At 54.6% G+C, this 22,557-nt stretch overlaps 1 long non-coding RNA gene across 1 annotated transcript in view; it reads right to left on the reverse strand.

The window, feature by feature from the left end:
* Positions 1-4,271: 4,271 nt before the first annotated feature.
* Positions 4,272-22,557, reverse strand: part of LOC140427457 (uncharacterized) — a 55,176-nt gene continuing 36,890 nt past the window's right edge. Inside the window, exon 3 of the long non-coding RNA XR_011948500.1 lies at positions 4,272-5,713. This is a non-coding gene — a long non-coding RNA (uncharacterized lncRNA). The remainder of the gene's footprint in view (positions 5,714-22,557) is intronic.

The following is a 22,557-nucleotide window of genomic DNA, read 5'->3' on the forward strand; positions in this document are numbered from 1 at the left end:
TGCATATGGACACAGACTAATTCAGCATCTGAAGAGTTGAATATTGGTATGGAATGTTGTGCTCTGATCAGTGAACATCCCCGCTTCTAAACTTATGGTGGGGTGAAGTTCATTGATGAAGCAACTAAAGATTATGAGCTTTGAACATTGCCCCAAGGAATTCCTCTAGTGATGTCCGGGGTCTGAGATGATTAGCCTACAACAATGACAACCATCTTCCTTTGTGCTAGGTTTGATTCTACCCAGTGGAGAGTTTTCCTTTGATTTTCATTGACTTCAATTTTGCCAGGGCTCTTTGATGCCACACCCCATCAAATTCTATCTTGATATCATAGAATTTACAGTGCAGAAGGAGGCCATTTGGCCCATCAAGTCTGCACAGGCTCTTGGAAAGAGTATCCACCAAAGCCCACACCTCCACCCCTATCCCCAAAACCCAGCAACCCCACCCAACACTAAGGGCAATTTTGAACACTAAGGGCAATTTTAGCATGGACAATCCACCTACACTGCACATCTTTGGACTATGGGAGGAAACCGGAGCACCCGGAGGAAACCCCACGCACACACGGGGAGAACGTGCAGACTCCGCACAGACAGTTACCCAAGCCGGGAATAGAACCTGGGACCTGGAGCTGTGAAGCAATTTTGCGAACTACTGTGCTACTGTGCTGCCCATGGGCAGTTACTCTCATGTCACAACTGGAGCAAGATTACCTTGTTCTTCTACTGCACTCCACTTGGATTAAGGATACACATGATATATGCCTTCCTAATTGTTTGCTCTATCTATCAGATAACTTGCAAGAAGATACAAAAGTCTCTCTGACCATCAACATTTAAAAGTGTAATAATGCCTTTTTGTAATATTCTGCTTGGCAATTCTTACCACCAAAGAGAATGGGCGGGATTCTCCGACCCCCCCCCCCCCCCCCCGCCGGGTCGGAGAATCGGCCGGGGGGGGAGGGGGGGGGGGGGCGTGAATCCCACCCCTGCCAGCGGCACCCCACGGCGATTCTCCGGCCCGCGAGGGGCTGAGTGGCCGCCCGTTTTCGGCTGGTCCCGCCGGCGTAAATTAGAGTAGGTACTTACCGGCAGGACCTGGCTGCGCGGGCGGCCTCCGGGGTCCTCGGGGGGGGCGCGGGGGGATCTGGCCCCGGGAGGTGCCCCACGGGGGTCTGGCCCGCGATCGGGGCCCACCGATCCGCGGGCGGGCCAAAGCCGTGGGGGCACTCTATTCCTCCGCGTCGGCTGCTGTGGTCCTCCGTGATGGCCGACGCGGAGATTAACCCCCCCCTGCACATGCGCTGGGATGACGCCAGCACCGCTGGCGCTCCCGCACATGTGCCAACTCGCACCGGCCAGCGGAGGCCCTTCGGCGCCGGATGGCGCGGCTCCAAACCCCTTTCCCGCCGGCTGGTGGGGCGCAAACGACTCCGGTGCTGGCCTAGCTCCTGAAGGTACGGAGGATTCCGCTCCTTCGGGGCAGCCCGACGCCAGAGTGGTTCACGCCACTCCTTCGCTCCAGAGTTGCCCGCCCCGCCGGTTCGTGTAGAATCTCGCCCAATGACTTTGCACTTGTCCTTCTCCATTATACTCCACCTGAAATCTTGCTCACTTAACCTATCTATATATTTCTGCCGCCTGTTTGGGTCCTCATCACTGCATACATTCCTACCTAGCTTTGTACCATAAATCAGATATTGATATATTTCTCTTGGTCTCTTTGTTTAAGATATTAATATAGATTGACACTCTCAGAATAAGGGGTAGAACTGAGATAAGGAGGAGTTTCTTCACTCACATGCTGGTGAATCTTTACAATTCTCCGTCCAGAGGGCTGTGGAAGCTCAATCATCGAGTATGTTCAAGACTGAGATTGATAGATTTCTACAGATTAAAAACAACAGGAAAATGGAGCTGAAATAGAAAATCAGGCATGATTTCATTTAATGGCCTACTCCTGTTCCTATCTGTTATGTTCTTATGTTCCATAAATAGCTGAGACCCCACCACTGATTCTTACTGATACGCCACTCAATACAGTCTGTCAACTTGAAACTGCCCCCTTTATCCTAAATGTCTGTTTCAATCCATTAACTAATCTTCCATCCAGGCCAATATATTGCCCCAGCACCCTAAGCACTTTTCTTGCATATTAACCTTTTGTGTGGCATTTTATTGAAGGCCTTTTGGAAATCCAAGTACATCACAATTAGTTGGTTTAGCACAGTGGGCGAATCAGCTGCCTTGTAATGCAGAACAATGGCAGCAGCGCGCGTTCGATTCCCGTACCGGCCTCCCCGAACAGGCGCCGGAATTTGGCGACTAGGGGCTTTTCACAGTAACTTCATTGAAGCCTACTTGTGACAATAAGCGATTATTATTATTAATTACTGGCTCACCTTTGTCTACCCTTCTAGTTACGTACTCAAAAGCTTGAATAAATCTGTCAAACACCATTTAGCTTTCAAACACCATGGCCGGGATTCTCCGAGCCCCCGTGCCGCAATCACTCCCGGCGCAGGGGCAGAAAATGGGGCGTTGGACCCGCATTGCCTTCGCGCGATTCTCCGGCGACCAGAGAATCGCTGCCAGCCCGCGCGGTCGATGCGGCGCCGGTCTGGGGCAGTTGAAAGAGGCCCCCGCAGCGATTCTCCGCAGTCGACCGGCCGAGTTCCCGCCGGGGTGCTTCACCTATGGTTCCACCCGGCGGGAGCTCGGCGTTGTGGCTGCGGTGGCCATCCTGGGGGCGAGGATCAGTGGGCGGGGGGGGTGGGGGGGGGGGGACCTCCATGATGGCCAGGCCCACGATCGGGGGCCAGCGATCAGCGGGTGTGTGCGATCTGGGGGGGGACGTAACTTCTTCCACGCCGGACCGCTGTGTGGTTCCACCATGTTGCGTGGGGCCGGCGCCGCAGGCTGCCGCCACGCGCATGCGCAGACTCACGGCCGGTACTCAGGGCCCCTTATCGCAGCAGAGCTGCGCGGTTCACGCTGGGGCCCTGCAAGCACCCTTATAGTCGGAGAATCACTCCGGCCTTTTAATTGTACAAATTTACGCATTTGTACAGATTCTTGAATTTAATCTATCCTATTTTGTTCAGTTGAATAAATTGGAAAAAAAAATAAAAATACAATTTAGGCTAATTGTTTTTGTTTTATTGTTTAAAGAATTAGCTTGACAGCCATTAGTCTTAATTCTTCTTCTCTTTCTCATTTGTATGCCTTCCATGTGCTTGCATTTCTCGGCAGGCTTCTTCCGTTGTATGTGTGTGTGAATAAGTGAACTGCAGGCTTAATCCTACCACATCATGCTCAGACCACAATTCTGTCCCACCTCCTGCCCTCCCCCTCCGCCATCTCCCCCATATTGTGAGGTAACATGGCATTAGATTACAAATATTTCCTTTCCTGAAGCAAAATTGTTAGTTATGAACCAACAGTTATATACAAGGCCAACCATTACATCATGTTAACTGATTGTTTTGCAGGGAACTGCTGGACGTAAGTAATTGCTTCTGAGTAACTCAATTCCATTTTCTTGGAATCTGATATCAAAGAGGCAATGGTTCTTTTTCCTTCCTTCGAGTGGAGGGATGTTCATTCTCCATTAACAGCCCATCAAGCAGTAAAGATCTGACTTTCAATACTGTTCCCAGTTTGTCTTTGAAGACACTATGCTAAATAAGCTCCATTAGGATGCAAACTATGGTCTGCTGTCAATACCGAATAAGCTACATTAACTCCACATCAAATGCAGAATACCCATTCAATCCTGGTAGACTATCTTCATAAAAAGTAATAATTCCTGTAAATCCCAGAGCTTTATTTATAGTCACATTGAAAGTTTGTCCACATATAACGAAAATAAGCATTGTGGTTGAAAGGACTTTATCGGACTGATAACAAAGATGATACTAGTGATGGTTTCAAGGTCTGACTCATCTTCAGTAACTAACTTGAGTTTATGCGGCATAAGTATAAAGCACAATGCAAGGTCTGACTCGTTGTTGCATTAACTGACATAGACACACAATGCTGGAATTTAACTTATTAGCCCAATCAGAAGCAGGGGACAAGGCACGGAAAGGGAGCCAGTAAAGCACGGGAAACCCGGATGTCACAACTCCCTGTTGCCAATCGCCACCAGAGTCATCTAAAATGTTGCCAATTAATAATGATGCTCTTTAGAGTCGCCAGGTATCAAATGACACCACCACAAGGCTTGACCGGATATCGATCAAAGGACCACACAACCAGTTAGCCAGTTCAAGTTCAAAGATGGTTTATTTACACACAAGGATTACTTTGACATGCAACACAAAACACTACAAGTTAAACTACAACTAACAAACACAATAACCTATACTTAACTTCAGGGCAACCGGCTCTATGCAGATGGACAAGGACTTTGTCCGGATCTTGCATGGCTGGGTGGAAGTGGCTCTGTTTCTGCTGGGCTCATCCGTCTGGTAGCGATCGTTGGTCTTGAACTTGTCTGTCTGGTCGTTATGCTGCACTTGGGTTGGTATAGGCCAGATCCAAGAGAGACCGAGCACATGGCTGTGTCTCGTCTTATCCCTCTGGGATTTAGCGCTCTTTGGGGCGGTCCTTAACTTGGACCCAATAATTCGACAGGCTTCGATCACTGCCTTCGATTTTAGCCAATAAAGGGGCGGGTGTCTTGATGGCTGGGTGTGTCCTTAGCGGTCATTGACCTTGGCTGTTTGGGCTCCCTGAGTAAAGGGAGTGGCGCCAATCAGTCTGTGGCTGTATCGGTTTCTTGAGTGCAGTCCTATTGTTCTGGGGAAATGGGCCATTAGAATGCATATGAGCGGGGGTTTCGATCCCATCTAGCTATCTGGGTTGCAAATACACACACAAGCTCTGGGTCTGTCTGAGTCCGGGGTTGGCCATAATTCCCATTGTCCTTTGCAGGTGGCCATCTGAGATGGCTACATCCCATCCTCTTGATCCTGAACACGAAGCGTGGTGGATCACACTGTTGATCCCTTATCCATCCCTGGTGTGCCGGTTACCCTTGGTCAAGGACAGGTTCTACACTATTCTGTCCTATATTTTTGGAGAATTTACCTAACATTTTTATTAACACATTATACATTCATAATTTCTAACGGGTCACTATAAAACATTTCACTGTTCCGCACAATTGAATATCTAACTAACACTATCTCAGCTACTCTCATGCTGCTGGCAAATATCAAAAAGAACTTATGTACAATACAAGATTTCAAAACAGCAGCATCACATTCCTACTTAATCTATCAAAGTTAGAGTGGTATTCGGTCTTTATTTTTATCAGCGATTACAGTGTTTGTTGAGTGGGTGAATTCCAAAGAAGGGGGCTCGGAGTGTATATATCGGGGAGCGGGAGGCTCTTTTTCGCCATTTGCAGAGTCTAAGTGTCTGGATGACACTGCAGATTATTGCAATTACCAGAAGGGCCTCTACTGTGTATGAAAGGGGGTACCATTTGGCAATGTTTCCGCACCAAGTGGGGATTTCAGTGTCTATCTCTATGTGTGGTGTGGTGTCCGGGCTAGGGGTGTCATGTTGTGTGGTGGTGTTCGGGGCTGGTGTGGTGTAGGGTACAGAAGCTTGTAACTTGCGCAGTTGTAGGAGTCCAGCGGTGATCACAATGTAGGTCATCAGTCCTCTCTTCATCTTGTCTTCTGTCTTCCGTATATTCCTGGGGGTGCAAGCATAATATCTGTTATTATCTTCGGTTAATATCTCGTTCTCGAATATTTATCTTTCTCTCCTTAACTTCAAGTACTCATTACAATCGTCACCATGTGTGACTCCCTCATTTTTTCTTTTGAAATAACATTTTGAGAGACAAGACATTGCCAAAACAAAATGTCTTTGTAAGTGCAGAGATTTTCGCAGCTGGTGGTCGATGCGGGGAGTGGGTGGACAATTTCTACGTCCAGACTTTCCTTTACTGCAACCAGTGATGGCTGAGGCTCATCTTAACTAGCCGCATTTTAGGGCGGCATCTGAAAAGCACCTCATTGCGGCGCAGTATGGCCAATAAAAGCTGGGAGACCTCATCCCCAGGATCTCCCCAGCTCGCCACACTTTATGAGATCGCGTTGGTTCATTGAGATGTGAATCCCTCCCACTATAGGTGCGGTGACTTTTTGGCCAATCTGAATATTAGAGCGAGGCAGCTAGTCTCACTCTAATGTGCAGGTTCCCAAGGTACCGCGGGCGCAGTGGGTTAGCACTGCGGCCTCACAGCGCCGAGGTCCCAGGTTCGATCCCGGCTCTGGATCACTGTCCGTGTGGAGTTTACAGATTCTCCACGTGTTTGCGTGGGTTCACCTCCGTAACCCAAAAATGTGCAAGCTAGGTGGATTGGCCATGCTAAATTGCCCCTTAATTGGAAAAAATGAATTGCGTACTTTAAATTTAAAAGAAAAGAGAAACAAAAATGATTCCCGAGGTACCTGATGCTTTGGGATTCATCTCTTTTGCCTGGGAGACCTTGGGTGGGCGCCTCCCAGCACTGGTGTCCAGAAATGAGGACCAGCTGGACACTCGTGGGAGCCTCCCATGGGATCAGAGGCCCTCAGCTGCATGCCCTCTGGCAGGATGGTTCCCTGGCACTTCTGGTGCCACCTGGGCACCTTGGCAGTGCCAGACTGCCACCCTTGCAGTGTCACCTGGGTGCCAGCCTGTCAATGCTGATGTGGCAATGCCAGCTGGCATGGGGACTACCAAGGTGAGAAGCTGGCATTTTTATGCACGTTTGATTGGGCTGCCGGTGCCCTGTGTGGGTGTTGGCAGGGATCCGTGGACTCAGGATCATCCCATAGTGTATTTGGGTGGGATTGGGGGTCGCTTCGGAGAGCAGGACGTCATTCTCTCACTACACGGGGCAGTTCTGGCGAGCAGAGCTCCCCGGTGTAAAAACCAGGGCTCTGCGTGGCCTCGACCAACGCGTTCCCTGCTGAGGTCTCTTACACAACATGAGTCGTGTTGTATAGCCATGTATTTCTCAGCACAGTGAGTTCTGGGAAACACGCGGCTAAATACACTCGCTATGGGACTTTATTCCCAATTAGTTGAATCAAGCCCTTAGTGCCATTCCCCTGTTTTTTCCACAAACCGCTTAACATTGTTTCTAATCAAATAATTATGTAATGCCCTCCTGAATACCTCGATTGAACCTGCCCGTACCACACTTCCAGGAAATGTATTCCAAGCTCAAAACACTCGTTGTGCAAAAAGGTTTTTTCTCACATGACATTTGCTTATTTTGCAAATCATACAGATAATCACAGAATTTACAGTGCAGAACGAGGCCATTCAGCCCATTGAGTCTGCACCAGCTCTTGGAAAGAGCATCCTACTTAAACCCATGCCTCCACCCAATTCCCATCACCCCACCTAATCTTTTTTGGACACTAATGGCAATTCATCATGGCCAATCCACCTAACCTGCACATCTTTGGACTGTGGGAGGAAACTGGAGCACCCGGAGGTAACCCACGCAGACACGGGGAGAACATGCATACTCTGCACTGACAGTGGCCCACGCCGGGAATCGAACCCAGGACCCTGGAGCTGTGAAGCAACTGTGCTAACCACTGTGCTACCGTGCTGCCCTTTAAATCTGTAACCTCTTGTTCATGATTCTTTTACAAGGGGGAATAGTTTCCCCCTATCTACACTGTCCGGCCCCTCATGATTTTGAACATCTCTATCAAATCGCCTCTTAGGCTTCTTCTCTTCAAGGAGAACAATCCCAATCACTCTCCAATCCACCCTCAGAACTGAAGTTTCTCATCCCTGGAGCCATTCTCTTCTGCACTCTCTCCAATACACTCACATCTTCCCTATATTGTGGCACCCAAGAACCATACACAATATTCCAGATGGGGTCTAACTAGTGTCTTGTTTAGGTTCAGCATAACCTCCTTGCTCTTGCACGTTATGACCCTATTAATAAACCCCAGGATACAATATGCTTTATTAACTGCTCTCTCTACCTGTCCTGCCATCTTCAACGATCTATGCACATATACACCCAGGTCCCTCTGCTCCTGCACCACTTTAAGAATTTTACCCCTTATTTTATATTATCGCTCCATGTTCTTCCTACCAATATGCATCACGTCACACTTGTGGGAACAGAGATGAGAAAGGTGGTGGGCTCCAGAAAGGCAATTCCAGAGTTTAGGGGCTAGCCATCAAACATGGAGCAATTAAAATTGGGATGCTAAAGAGGTCAAAATCGGGGGAGGTCAGAGATCTCGGAGGATTGGAGGGTTGGAGGAAGTAACAGAGAGAGGGAGGGGTGAGGTCACAGAGGGATTTGAAACAAGAATGAGAATGTAAAATCAATATATTGCTTAATTAATAATAATAATCTTCATTGTCACATTAGACTTACATTACACTGCAGTGAAGCTACTGTGCAAAGCCGCCAGTCACCTGGGGCGAAATTCTCCGTTATCGGCGGAAAGTCCGCCGATCGGTGCAAAAAACGGCGCAAATCCCACTTGCGTCATGTCATAAAAATGGGACGATAGTCTCCGGCCCGAAATGGGCTAGCAGCGACGTAACGGGATCCGCGCTTGCGCAGTGGTTCACGCCGTGCAGCGTCATACGCGCTGCACGGCGTGACGGCTCATAAGGCCGCGCCGCTCCCCCCAAACCGACCGGAACACCCGACCGCAACACCCGACTGGATGGCTGGCCGTCGCTCAGCCCCGAGGTTCGAGTAACGCGATGTGGAGGCGCTCCTGGACGCGGTGGAGCAGAGGAGGGACGCCCTGTATCCCGGGCACGGCCGCAGAGTTGCCCCACGCCACAGCCGGCGTCTGTGGAGGGAAGTGGCAGAGGCCGTCACCGCTGTGGCCTTGACACCACGGACAGGCACCCAGTGCCACAAGAAGGTGAACGACCTCGTCAGAGCAGGCAGGGTGAGCCTCCCCATATCCCCCCCCTCCCCCATATCCCCCCCTCCCCCATATCCCCCATATCCCCCTCCCCATATCCCCCCCTCCCCCATATCCCCCCTCCCCATATCCCCCCTCCCCCATATCCCCCCTCCCCATATCCCCCCTCCCCCATATCCCCCATATCCCCCCTCCCCCATATCCCCCTCCCTCATATCCCCCCTCCCCCATGTCCCCCATATCCCCAATATCCCCCCTCCCCATATCCCCCATATCCCCCCTCCCCATATCCCCCCCTCCCCCATATCCCCCCTCCCCCATATCCCCCATATCCCCCATAACCCCCCTCCCCCATATCCCCCATATCCCCCCTCCCCCATATCCCCCCCTCCCCCATATCCCCCCTCCCCCATATCCCCCCCTCCCCCATATCCCCCCTCCCCTATATCCCCCTCCCCCGTATCACCTGATCACTGCCTGATGTCTAACCATGCATGCTTCATTGTGTATCGCAGGACCAAACGTCCAGGCACCCATCCCCGCAGATGCACACCGCCCGCAGGATGCCCCTCGGAGACCACAGGAGACGGAGAGACCCGGACCTTCCAGCATGCGACGCCCGCAGGATGCCCCTCGGAGACCACGGGAGACGGAGAGACCCGGACCCTCCAGCATGCGACGCCCGCAGGATGCCCCTCGGAGACCACGGGAGACGGAGAGACCCGGACCCTCCAGCATGCGACGCCCGCAGGATGCCCCTCGGAGACCACGGGAGACGGAGAGACCCGGACCCTCCAGCATGCGACGCCCGCAGGATGCCCCTCGGAGACCACGGGAGACGGAGAGACCCGGACCCTCCAGCATGCGACGCCCGCAGGATGCCCCTCGGAGACCACGGGAGGCGGAGAGACCCGGACCCTCCAGCATGCGACGCCCGCAGGATGCCCCTCGCACACCACGGGAGACAGAGAGATCCGCACCCTCCAGCATGCGACGCCCGCAGGATGCCCCTCGCACACCACGGGAGACGGAGAGACCCGCACCCTCCAGCATGCGACGCCCGCAGGATGCCCCTCGCACACCACGGGAGACGGAGAGACCTGGAGCAACAGGGAGACGACACCCCCGTCACCTGCGGGAGCGACCACCCAGCGATGAGGGGGGCAGCCACAGGCCCCCGTCACATCCAAGCCAGGACACCACTACCCAGGACACCACTACCCAGGACACCACTACCCAGGACACCACTATCCAGGACACCCCTACCCGGGACAGCACTACCCAGGACAACCCTACCCGGGACAGCACTACCCGGGACAGCACTACCCAGGACACCCCTACCCGGGAAGACGAAATACCGGACAGTGACTCAGAGTGGATGGGTGGAGACGAACCCCCACCCCAAAGTGCCATGGAGTCAGAGTGGGACGAAGAGCACGACACAACGCCACTGCTGTCACCAACACCCTCCACCATCGCAGAAACACTCACCACGGTTGGGCACTTTATGGATGAGGCGTCTGGTACACTCACTGGTGCGCACAACACAGCCGTCCCGGTACAGCAGGTGGAGGTAGGAACAGCAGAGGAGCCGGGCGGTCGGAGGGCAGCCCAGCCCAAGCGAACATCTGCCGCCCCGATGGATCCCGGGTTCCTGCAGTTACCACACCCACACATAGATCCGATGCAACCACCGACCCGGAGACGAGCGAAGAGGGTGACGGGCGGCTTGCGGCGGCTGCGGTCACAGGTGGAGGAGTCCACCCGCGTCCAGGAGCTGGGAGTGGTCCCGGTCATGCGTGCCACCCAGGCTGACACCGCACGGGTGGCGTCCGCGGTGGAGGCAATGGTTGCGACGGTGTCAGACATGGGGAACGGTTTGCGAGGCCTGGGGCCTTCCGTGCAGGCGGCGTCTGTGGGCCAGGAAATGGCTGCCCTCTCACTGGAGGCAATGAGCCAGTGCCAGCGCCAGATGGCAGAGGCGCTCAACGCCATAGCCCAGTCTCAGCAGGCCATGGCCCAGTCTCTGCAGGCCATGGCCCAGTCTCTGCAGGCCATGGCCCAATCTCAGCAGGCCATCGCTGAGGGCATCGGCGCCAGTGGCCATGTGCGAGCCGGCATCGCACTGTCACAGACAGGGTTTGCCAACACCCTGGGCTCCATGGCTGCAAACCTGCAGACCCCTGTCGATACCAGCACGGGCCTCCAGGACTGGCAGCGCCAGATGTCGGGGGGCGTCGGATGGCCAGTCCGTTCGCATCCCCCACCCATGTAGAGGCCTGGGGGCCATCGGGCACCCCGAGGGAGGAGGAGGTGGTGTGGTCCGTCCCGGCTCCCTCTGTAGGGGAGGTCCCGGTACACCGCGACACCTCGGACTCCTCCCCTTCCGTACCAGGTGCATCGGGTGGGCAACGGGCAGGACAGGCTGGCAGCTCACCATCCCAGTCGCCCGGGCCGCAGCCTGGCCCAACTAGGCCAGGACGCCCCAGGAAACGGCCGCCAAAGGGATCCAGTGTCAGAGGGCAGGAATCACAGGAGTCCTCCTCCAGTTCTGCTGTACCGTCTGGGGAACCACGTAGACATAGTCAAAGGGCCCGTAAGGCCAAACAATTAGACACTGAGTAAGTTGGCACGGGTGCAGGGCACAGATGAGTTTTAGGGGCTAGGGCACGTGCATGAACTCCTTTGGTTATTAAAGTCAATGTTACACCTACCGAAGCTGCCTTTGTGCTCTGTCCAAAGTGTGCGGGCGTGTCATGTACGTTGAGCGCAAGTGTGTGTGTGAGGGGTGGTCTTACCTCAGCCCCAGGTGAGTCTGCCCCCTTCCCCCTGGGCCGCCATCAACATCCCCCGGGCAGAGGACGGGACCGTGCGCTGCAGTGTCACAGCCGCATGCAGGGATGGTCCGGGTGGATGGTGGTACTGTGGCCATGGGTCAGACATAGTCCAACGATGTAGAGCCAGGAGCTCATCGCAGGGCGGGTTGTCATCATCCTCCATGGCCTGCGATAGACACGCGTCCACCCGCAACTGTGTGAGCCCGGCCCGTTGTGCCGCCGGTGGATCGGCAATGGGGGGGGGGGGTGGTGTGCATGCGGGTGGGGTGGGTGGAGTTGGGGAGGGGGGTGAGGGTGCTGGGTGGGTGGATGGGTGGGGGGTGTGGGTGGTCGGCTGTTGCCATGGTGTGCGGTCTGTGGCCATACTACCCGATTCCCACGCCCATCTAGTCAGTGAAGCGGGCGTCTATCAGTCTGTCCCGTGCCCGCTGGGCCAGCCGGTAACGGTAGACAGCCACCCGCCTGTGTCTACCCCGTCTGCCCTGACCATTGCCTCCATCCCCCTCATCTGGGGAGGACTGTGCCTCTTCCTGCTGCTCCTCCACTCCGCCCTCCTCTGCCTGCGGCACATCGCCCCTCTGCTGGGCTATGTTGTGCAGGACGCAGCACACCACAATGATGCGGCCGACCCTATCTGACCGATACTGGAGGGCGCCCCCAGAGAGGTCCAGGCACCTGAAACGCATCTTCAGCACGCCAAAGCACCTCTCGATCACTCCTCTTGTCGCTACATGGGCATCATTGTAGCGGTTCTCCGCCTCATTCTGTGGCCTCCGTAAAGGCGTCATCAGCCACGATCGCAATGGGTAGCCCCTGTCGCCCAGCCACCAGCCCCTCAGCCGGGGATGGCGTCCCTCGTACATGCCGGGGATGGATGACCGCGACAACACGAATGAGTCGTGTACACTGCCTAGGTGACGGGCGCAGACGTGCAGGATCATCATGCGGTGGTCGCAGACCACCTGTACGTTCATCGAGTAGGTCCCCTTCCTATTAGTGAACACAGCCCTGTTATCTGCAGGTGGCCGCACGGCGACGTGCATCCCATCGATCGCGCCCTGGACCATGGGGAAAACGGCCACGGCAGAGAAGCCCACGGCCCGGGCATCTTGGCTGGCCCGGTCCACGGGGAAGCGGATGTAGCGGTGCGCCATGGCATAAAGGGCATCTGTCACTGCCCGGATGCACCGGTGCACCGATGTCTGCGATATGCCGGACAGGCCCCCACTCGGTGCCTGGAATGACCCCGTTGCATAAAGGTTCAGGGCCACCGTAACCTTGACGGACACGGGGAGAGGGTGTCCCCCGCCAGTGCCACGCGGTGACAGGTGTGCCAGCAGGTGGCAGATGTGTGCCACGGTTTCCCGGCTCATCCGGAGTCTCCTCCTGCATTCCCGGTCCGTGAGGTCCTGGTATGACTGCCGGGGCCGGTACACACGGGGCGCCCTCGGGTGCCTCCGTTGCCGTGGGGCCGCGACGTCCTCCTCCCCCTCCTCGTCCTGTCGGTCAGGTGTCCCTCCAGCCTGGGCGGCTGCCGCCTGCCCCTCTGCGGCAGCCTGCGCCGCCTCTCTGGCACACTCCTCCTCCTCCTCCACCTCCTCCTCCTCATCCAGGGCAACATAGACATGAGCGGCTGCCACCACGGCGGCCAACATCGCTGGATGATCTGAAAACATGACGGCCTGGTGGGGGGGGAGGGGAACGACGACATGTCATCATTGCCCATATCCCCTCCTCCCCCCAGCCAGGTGGCATGGACCGCATGGGTCCAACTGTTGGAGGCTGGCACCTGGCCAGGTGGACCAACTCATTTGCCCTCCCATCACCCTCCTCGGCACGGACCCCCTCCCCAACCTCCACCCCAGCACGGACCCCCTCCAACCCCCAACCTCCACCCCGGCACGGACCCCCTCCAACCCCCAACCTCCACCCCGGCACGGACCCCCCCCCCCAACCTCCACCCCGGCACGGACCCCCACCCCAACCTCCACCCCAGCACGCACCCCCTCCAACCCCCAACCTCCACCCCAGCACGGACCCCCTCCAACCCCCAACCTCCACCCCGGCACGGACCCCCCCCCAACCTCCACCCCGGCACGGACCCCCTCCCCAACCTCCAACCCAGCACGGACACCCCCCAACCTCCACCCCAGCACAGACCCCCCCACCAACCTCCACCCCGGCACGGACCCCCTCCAACCCCCAACCTCCACCCCGGCACGGACCCCCCCCCCCAACCTCCACCCCGGCACGGACCCCCTCCCCAACCTCCACCCCAGCACGGACCCCCCCCCAACCTCCACCCCGGCATGGACCCCCTCCAACCCCCAACCTCCACCCCGGCACGGACCCCCTCCCCAACCTCCACCCCAGCACGGACCCCCTCCAACCCCCAACCTCCACCCCAGCACGGACCCCCTCCAACCCCCAACCTCCACCCCAGCACGGACCCCCCCCAAACTCCACCCCAGCACGGACCCCCTCCCCAACCTCCACCCCAGCACGGACCCCCCCCCAACCTCCACCCCAGCACGGACCCCCTTCCCAACCTCCACCCCAGCACGGACCCCCCCTCCCCAACCTCCACCCCGGCACGGACCGCCCCCCAACCTCCACCCCAGCACGGACCCCCCCCAACCCCCAACCCCCAACCTCCACCCCAGCACGGACCCCCCCCAACCCCCAACCTCCACCCCGGCATGGACCCCCTCCCCAACCTCCACCCCGGCACGGACCCCCTCCCCAACCTCCACCCCAGCACGGACCCCCCCCCAACCTCCACCCCGGCACGGACCCCCTCCCCAACCTCCACCCCAGCACGGACCCCCCCCAACCTCCACCCCGGCACGGACCCCCTCCAACCCCCAACCTCCACCCCGGCACGGACCCCCTCCCCAACCTCCACCCCAGCACGGACCCCCTCCAGCCCCCAACCTCCACCCCAGCACGGACCCCCTCCCGGCACTCCCCCGGAGCCCAGCCTACTCTAACCACCCCCCCCCCCCCCCCCCGCCGCACACACACACACACAAGCCGAGACACACCTCTCCTCACGCAATCAGTCTGCGGCCACGCCATTTCCTGCCCAGAGCCAACCCCCCAGGCCGTCACTCAGCTCCTCGCTGGTCGGCGTGAGCCTGGAGCACCGGGTCACGCCGATGAAAAGGAGGTTTAATTCACGTCGACGTGAACGGTCATCACGTCGACGGGACTTTGGCCCATCCGGAAGGGAGAATATCGGCAGGCCGAAAATCGGCTGCCTTGCGCAGACCCGTGACATTCTCCGCGGCAGCGGCGCCATTAACGCCCCGCCGACATTTCTCCCTTCGGAGACTTCGGCGGGGGCGGGGGCGGGATTCACGGCGGCCAACTGCCATTCTCCGACCCGCTGGGGGGTCGGAGAATGACGCCCCACATTCCGGTGCCTATTCGCGTAAATAGAGGGAGAATTCAGAATGTCCAAATTACCTAACAACACGTCTTTCGGGACTTGTGGGAGGAAACCGGAGCACCCAGAGGAAACCCACGCAGATACGGGGAGAACGTGCAGGCTCTGCACAGACAGTGACCCACGCCAGGAATCGAACCTGGGACCCTGGTGTTGTGAAGCGACAGTGCTAAGCACTATGCTACCGTGCTGCCCATTGGGAGGCACTGCAGGGCAGCAAGAATGGGTTGATGGATAAATGGGACACAAGCAACAGCAGAATTTTGAAATACCTCAAGTTTATCGAGGGTAGAATGAGGCTAGATTCCATTAGTACATTCAATTTTTCCTCTCATGAAAGAATGTGTCGATATTACTTTCAAATCATCAGGACATCCCAAAACTTTTCACAAGCAGTTACTACATTTGAATTCTTGTCATTGCTGTTACGTAAGCAAACCTTCGGCCAATTTATGAATAAAGGTGCCTGACCTGATGTACTTCTGTTCTTTCTGAATTTTAATATTACTATTTTCTTACCTTTCCTTTTCAGCTTTCCCCAAGTTGCGTGTGTCATGATATTCAGATAAACATCATGGTGCAAACACACATACACACTGATGGACAGATCAACAGACCAATCAACACACACGCAACATCACAGCCAATCACAAGCAAGAGCAGACACACTATACAATGGGGAACACAACACTTCCGGCTCATTCCAGCAGGAGACAGCTCAGGGCACAGAGCTCACAGCAAGCCACTCAGACATTCACCATGTGCTGAGTGCCTCTCCAAGATAGTGTTAGGGCTGGGTCCACAGGTTAAAGGGTAATGAACGAACCAGAGTAACAAGTTTACAGATGTTGTTATTGATAGTAATAAAACAGAGTTGTACCATCTGCAACCGTGTTGGTTCATCTGTGTAGCAGAGCACCCAACACGACATAGTACCAAGCTTGGAACCCAGCAACTGTGAGACCTACCTACACATCTTCAGGAATCCGCCATCCTGTGCCATGGACACCATCAGCCCGCCGCAGCCACTCCAAATCGCTGGAAACCTCGGCGTCGTCTGGAAGCTTTTTAAACAGCGCTTCCAGTTCTTCCTAGAAGCCACAGAAAGGGAGAATGCTTCGGACAACAGGAAAATCGCCCTCCTCCTCTCCACGGCAGGGCAACACGCCATCCACATCTACAACTCCCTAGTGTTCGCGGAAGGTGAGGACAAGACGAAGAACAAGACGGTCCTTCTCAAACTCGAGCAACACTTCAGCGTCGAGGTAAATGAGAGCTTTGAGAGGTACCTCTTCCAGCAGCGCCTGCAGGGTAAGGATGAGCCTTTTCTATCTTTCCGAGCACACCTCCGTATCCTCGCAGTCCTGCGGTTACGAGGTCACCTCCGATTCCATGATTCGGGACCAGATAGTTTTTGGGGTCACCTCGGGCACCCTACGCCAGCAGCTCCTCAAAATGAAGAGCCTCACCCTAGCCACCGCCATCGAAGCCTGCGTCCTCCAAGAAAACGCGACCAGCCGCTACTCCCAATTCCAGGCAGCCGAATCGGCACCCGGACGATATACAGACCGGTGATACAGACGACCGGGAAGCCTTCCGTGTTGCGGTCATTGACAGGAACCGGATGTCCCCAAGCAGGACCCACCAGCCGATGCCAGTGAACAGTGTCAATCCGGGTGATGAATGGTGTGCCACCCTAACGGTCAACCGATCACCAATCACATTCCGTTTAGACACTGGTGCCTCCGCCAACCTGATAGCATGGTCAGCCTTCTACGCCTTGAAGGTCAGACCACCGATTCGGCCATCCCGTTGTAAGATGGTCGAGTACAACGGAAACGTTATCCCGGCCATGGGATCCTGCCAGCTCGAGGTCACACACAATGCATACACAGCATCACTGTCCTTTGAGATAGTTGGATCATTGAAGGATTCCCTGCTAGGCGCACAGGCGTGCAAGGTTCTCCACCTCGTTCAGCGGGTACACGCTCTGTCTCCAGAAGGCACGTCAGACTTCCCGGATGCAGAATTTAGGGCACAGCTCCACTCGCCCACAACCAGGAGGCATTCGAGGGCATGGACACACTGCCCTACACTTACAGAATACGGCTCAAACCGGACGCCACCCCGGTCATTCACGCACCTCGTAGAGTCCCAGCACCACTCAAAGACCGCCTCAAGCAGCAGCTGCAGGATCTCCAGGACCAAGGAGTGCTATCCCGGGTCACGGAGCCCACGCCGTGGGTCAGCTCCATGGTGTGCGTTAAAAAGCCCTCTGGCGAACTCCGGATCTGCATCGGCACGAAAGACCTAAACAACAACATCATGAGGGAACACTACCCCATACCCAAACAGGAAGAGATCACGAGCGAAATGGCTCAGGCTAAAATTTTTACAAAGCTTGATGCCTCGAAGGGTTTTTGGCAGATTCAACTGGATCAGTCCAGCAGGAAGCTGTGCACCTTCAACACTCTTTTTGGCAGGTACAGCTACAACTGAATGCCGTTTGGCATCATCTCGGCATCTGAGGTATTTCACAGAATCATGGAACAGATGATGGAGGGCATCGAAGGGGTGCGCGTCTATGTTGACGACATCATCATCCAGTCCACCACACCACAGGAGCACATCAGTCGTCTCCAGCGTGTCTTTGCTCGGATACGGGAACACGGCCTGCGCCTCAACCAAGCCAAGTGTTCTTTTGGCCAAACTGAGCTAAAGTTTCTGGGGGACCCCATATCCCTGTCAGGAGTGCGTCCGGATGCAGACAAAGTGAGCGCCATTACAGCCATGCCGCAGCCGGCAGACAAGAAAGCAGTGCTACGCTTTCTCGGGATGGTCAACTTCCTGGGGAAGTTCATTCCCAACCTTGCCTCCCACACAACGGCTCTTCGCCACCTAGTGAAGAAGACCACAGAGTTCCAATGGCTGCTCGCACACCAGAAGGAATGGGAAGAGCTCAAAATTAAGCTCACCACAGCCCCGGTATTGCCGTTCTTCGACACCTCTCGAGATACGAAGATCTCGACTGATGCCAGCCAGTCCGGCATTGGGGCGGTACTCCTGCAATGGGATGACGCTGCATCATGGGCCCCGGTCGCCTATGCCTCGCAGGCCATGACCCCCACAGAACAGCGCTATGCGCAGATCGAGAAGGAGTGCCTGAGTTTGTTAACCGGCATAGATAAGTTCCACGACTACGTGTATGGTCACCCTCAGTTCACCGTGGAAACCGACCATCGCCCCCTGGTCAGCATCATACATAAGGACCTGAAGGAGATGACCCCTCGCCTCCAGCGCATCCTACTCAAGCTCCGGAGGTACGAATTCCAACTGGTCTACACCCCGGGAAAGGACCTCATCATCACGGATGCCCTGTCCAGAGCAGTGAGCACACCGCCCAATTTGGAGTGGTTCGTCTGTCAGGTCAAAGTGCATGTGGCCTTCACATCGGCCAATCTGCCAGCTGATGATTCAAGTCTGGCCCGTATTCGCTGGGAGACTGTGGCTGACCTCCTTCTACAACCTGTGATGCGCCACATGACGAGAGAGTGGCTCAAAGGACAGTGCCCACAATTCTACAATGTCTGGGACGACTTGGCCATCATTGATGATGTCCTCCTAAAGTTGGACCGGATTGTGATTCCACACAGCATGCACAGGTTGGTCCTCGAACAACTGCACGAAGGCCATCTCGGGGTTGAGACGTGCAGGCGGAGGGCCTGAGAAGCTGTCTACTGGCCGGGCATCAGCGACGACATTGCCAGCATGGTGCTTAACTGCCCCACCTGCCAAAGGTTTCAGCCGGCGCAACCCCCTGAGACGCTTCAGCCCCATGAGTTGGTGATGTCCCCCTGGGCGAAGGTGGGTGTGGACCTTTTTCATGCGCTTGGCAGGGACTAAGTCATCATCATAGGTTACTTTTCGAATTATCCAGAGGTCCTACGCCTGCACGATTTGACATCGTCCGCTATCATCAGGGCATGCAAAGAGACCTTCGCTCGCCATGGCATTCCGCTTACTGTCATGTCGGACAATGGGTCCTGTTTTGTAAGCCAAGAATGGTCTTCTTTTGCTGCTTCGTATGGCTTCACACACGTGACGTCCAGTCCTCTGCCATCCCCAGTCCAATGGCAAGACGGAAAAGGGCGTTCATATTGTCAAGCGGGTCCTCTACAAGGCTGCTGATGCCGGATCTGACTTCTGTTTAGCCCTGCTGGCCTATCGCTCGGCCCCACTAGCCACTGGCCTCTCACCAGCCCAGCTGTTGATGGGTCGCGCCCTCAGGACCACTGTGCCATCCATTCTTGTTCCTACACCCGACTATGCTCCAGTACTGCAAAGGATGCGACAGCAGCGCGCTCAGCAGAAGGTGGCACATGACACTCGGGCAACTGATCTTCCTGCCTTGGCGCCTGGAGACAACGTCCGCATCCACCTACCAGAGGGTGGCTGGTCGGCAACTGCCGAAGTTCTCCGATGCGTGGCTCCCAGCTCGTTCCTTGTTCGCATACCTGATGGCTCCATTCGCCGGCGCAATCGCCAGGCTCTTCGCCTGCTTCCGTGCTCGCTACGTGATCATACACTGGTGCCACGCCCTCCTGTTGTTCCTGATGTCAACTTCGTGGAGCTTCCTGCCACCATGCCCATTCCTCTGTCACCTGTGGCCAGGCCCATTCCTCAGCCGGTGGATCCTGACCCACCCATGAGGCGGTGAACCCGAATTCGTCGGCCACCTACTAGGCTGGACTTATGAGCCTGTTTGAACATTGGACTCATTAAAGTTTTATGCCACAATGTTAATATGTTTCTCTTTTTGTTGTTACAGGAGTTCGTTTTGATGCTTGATGTTTACACTTGTTTTGTTTATGGTACAACCTCGTTGCTATGTTGCACCTGACACCTTCCTATGTATATAGTTTAGCCTCATGTACATGTTGTAGATATTGCACACACACATTCAGCTGCGCTCAGTACACATCTATATTTATTAACACATAGGCATATATTTTTGTAAAAAAGGAGGGATGTCATGATATTCAGATAAACATCATGGTGCAAACACACATATACACTGAAGGACAGATCAACGGACCAATCAACACACACGCAACATCACAGCCAATCACAAGCAAGGGCACACGCAGTATAAAACAGGGAACACCACAGTTCCCGCTCATTCCAGCAGGAGACAGCTCAGGGCACAGAGCTCACAGCAAGCCACTCAGACATTCACCATGTGCTGAGTGCCTCTCCAAGTTAGTGTTAGGGCTGGGTCCACAGGTTAAAGAGTAATGAACGAACCAGAGTAACAAGTTTACAGATGTTGTTATTGATAGTAATAAAACAGAGTTGTACCATCTGCAACCGTGTTGGTTCATCTGTGTAACAGAGCACCCAACACGACAGCGTGGCGTCACCACAATGTTGTTTGATCACTCCTTCAAATCAACCAACATTTATGACTTGGCAAGTGGGAGTGGTTTTACTGCCAGGTGCCATTCCTGCTGCTAACGCTCCCCATTTATTCAGGCTGGCGACTGACACCAATACGCACTGGTTTGCATGTATCAGTGACTGGGTTCTTTTGTGGTTGTTGGAAAATTGTTTGGTGTCTCTCTCTAAGAGGTCTGGAGGCTTGTATGGTTGAACATTGTAACAGGCAGACAGGCAAATATAGCAAGAAAAAATGCCAACTAAGGACATCTTGTGAGCCCGGAGCAGAAACCTGACAGAGGCAACTCGGGGCATGTTGTGGTTGGTCACTGTACTGGAATGTGGAGGTTGATCACTTTACTGGCTCTACATAAGAGAAGGAAGGGTTCGTGGAGCATGCAAAACAAAAAAGGAAAGTGTTACTGTCACAACACCGTGGGCTTGTGCGTGGTCAATTCCAGCTCCACTTGACTCGGAGTTGCAACACATGTGAAATTAGATTTGTAAAAAAAATTTTATTTTTTAATAAATTTCATAGAATCATAGAATTTACAGTGCAGAAGGAGGCCATTCGGCCCATCGAGTCTGCACCGGCTCTTGGAAAGAGCACCCTACCCAAGGTCAACACCTCCACCCTATCCCCATAACCCAGAAACCCCACCCAACACTAAGGGCAATTTTGGACACTATGGGCAATTTATCATGGCCAATCCACCTAACCTGCACATCTTTGGACTGTGGGAGGAAACCGGAGCACCCAGAGGAAACCCACACACACACGGGGAGGATGTGCACACTCCGCACAGACAGTGACCCAAGCCGGAATCGAACCTGGGACCCTGGAGCTGTGAAGCAATTGTGCTATCCACAATGCTACCGTGCTGCCCTAGTGCACCCAATTCATTTTTTTCCAATTAAGGGGCAATTTCGCGTGTTCAATCCACCTACCTTGCACATCTTTGGGTTGTGGGGGCGAAAACCACGCAAACACGGGGAGAATGTGCAAACTCCAAACTGACAGTGACCCAGAGCCGGGATCGAACCTGGGACCTTGGCACCGTGAGGCAACAGTGAAATTAGATTTTAATTTAAATAGCGGAGCTCCTTGGTTGAGCCCAATAAACTACAGTCACCAGGTTTGTAACTTTAATATAAGCAACCTTTTATTATGTACTGTATTATAATTAAATGGACAGAAATGTAACTGGCCATCTATTACCCCTTTCCAAACCCCCTAATCGCTATACACACACACACACAAATAACACAGATGGGAAAGGGTGGTGCAATGTGAAATAAATATTACTAAAAGTAAAAGGATAAGGATCTTTGATGTACTGGGATGATTTCCAGTCAGTATGCCGGATTCTCTGTCGGCGGGATCCTCCGCTTCACCGGCATGGCCACAATGAGAAACCCCATTGGCCAGCAGCTGGCAGGGGCACGCCGTGCTGGAAAACAGGTCTGGCGGGACGGTGAATCACACCCAGTGTCTTTCTGAAGATCAGCTTTCATTTTCATACTTTTTCCTTCTGGCTTTGAGATGGTTTTCTCTGGCAATGTTGTCTACGTTCTCTGCAAACTCAACATCATTTCAGGTTCACACCAAAGGATGTGTCAGGCACTCAACTTTCAGAACAATGAGCAGTTCTTTCACTTCAGCCAGCAGGAGAGAGAGAGAATGTTCCTTTCACTTGCAAGGTCTAAACATTTATTCTAATTCTCTCAGAAAGCATCACACAGGAACCAATCACTGACTGTTTTCAGGCAGTACACTGTTCCTGGCCACCCCATTGAATGCCAGTTAACCAATCGATCAAACTCCCTCCAAACAAGGGTTCCTAAGATCCACTCTGTTCTGAGGATTCTGGCTTCTCCTCTCAAAAAACAAAAGCTGGGAACA

Source organism: Scyliorhinus torazame, chromosome 7, assembly GCF_047496885.1.
Source record: "Scyliorhinus torazame isolate Kashiwa2021f chromosome 7, sScyTor2.1, whole genome shotgun sequence".
Classification (NCBI taxonomy): Eukaryota; Metazoa; Chordata; class Chondrichthyes; order Carcharhiniformes; family Scyliorhinidae; genus Scyliorhinus; species Scyliorhinus torazame.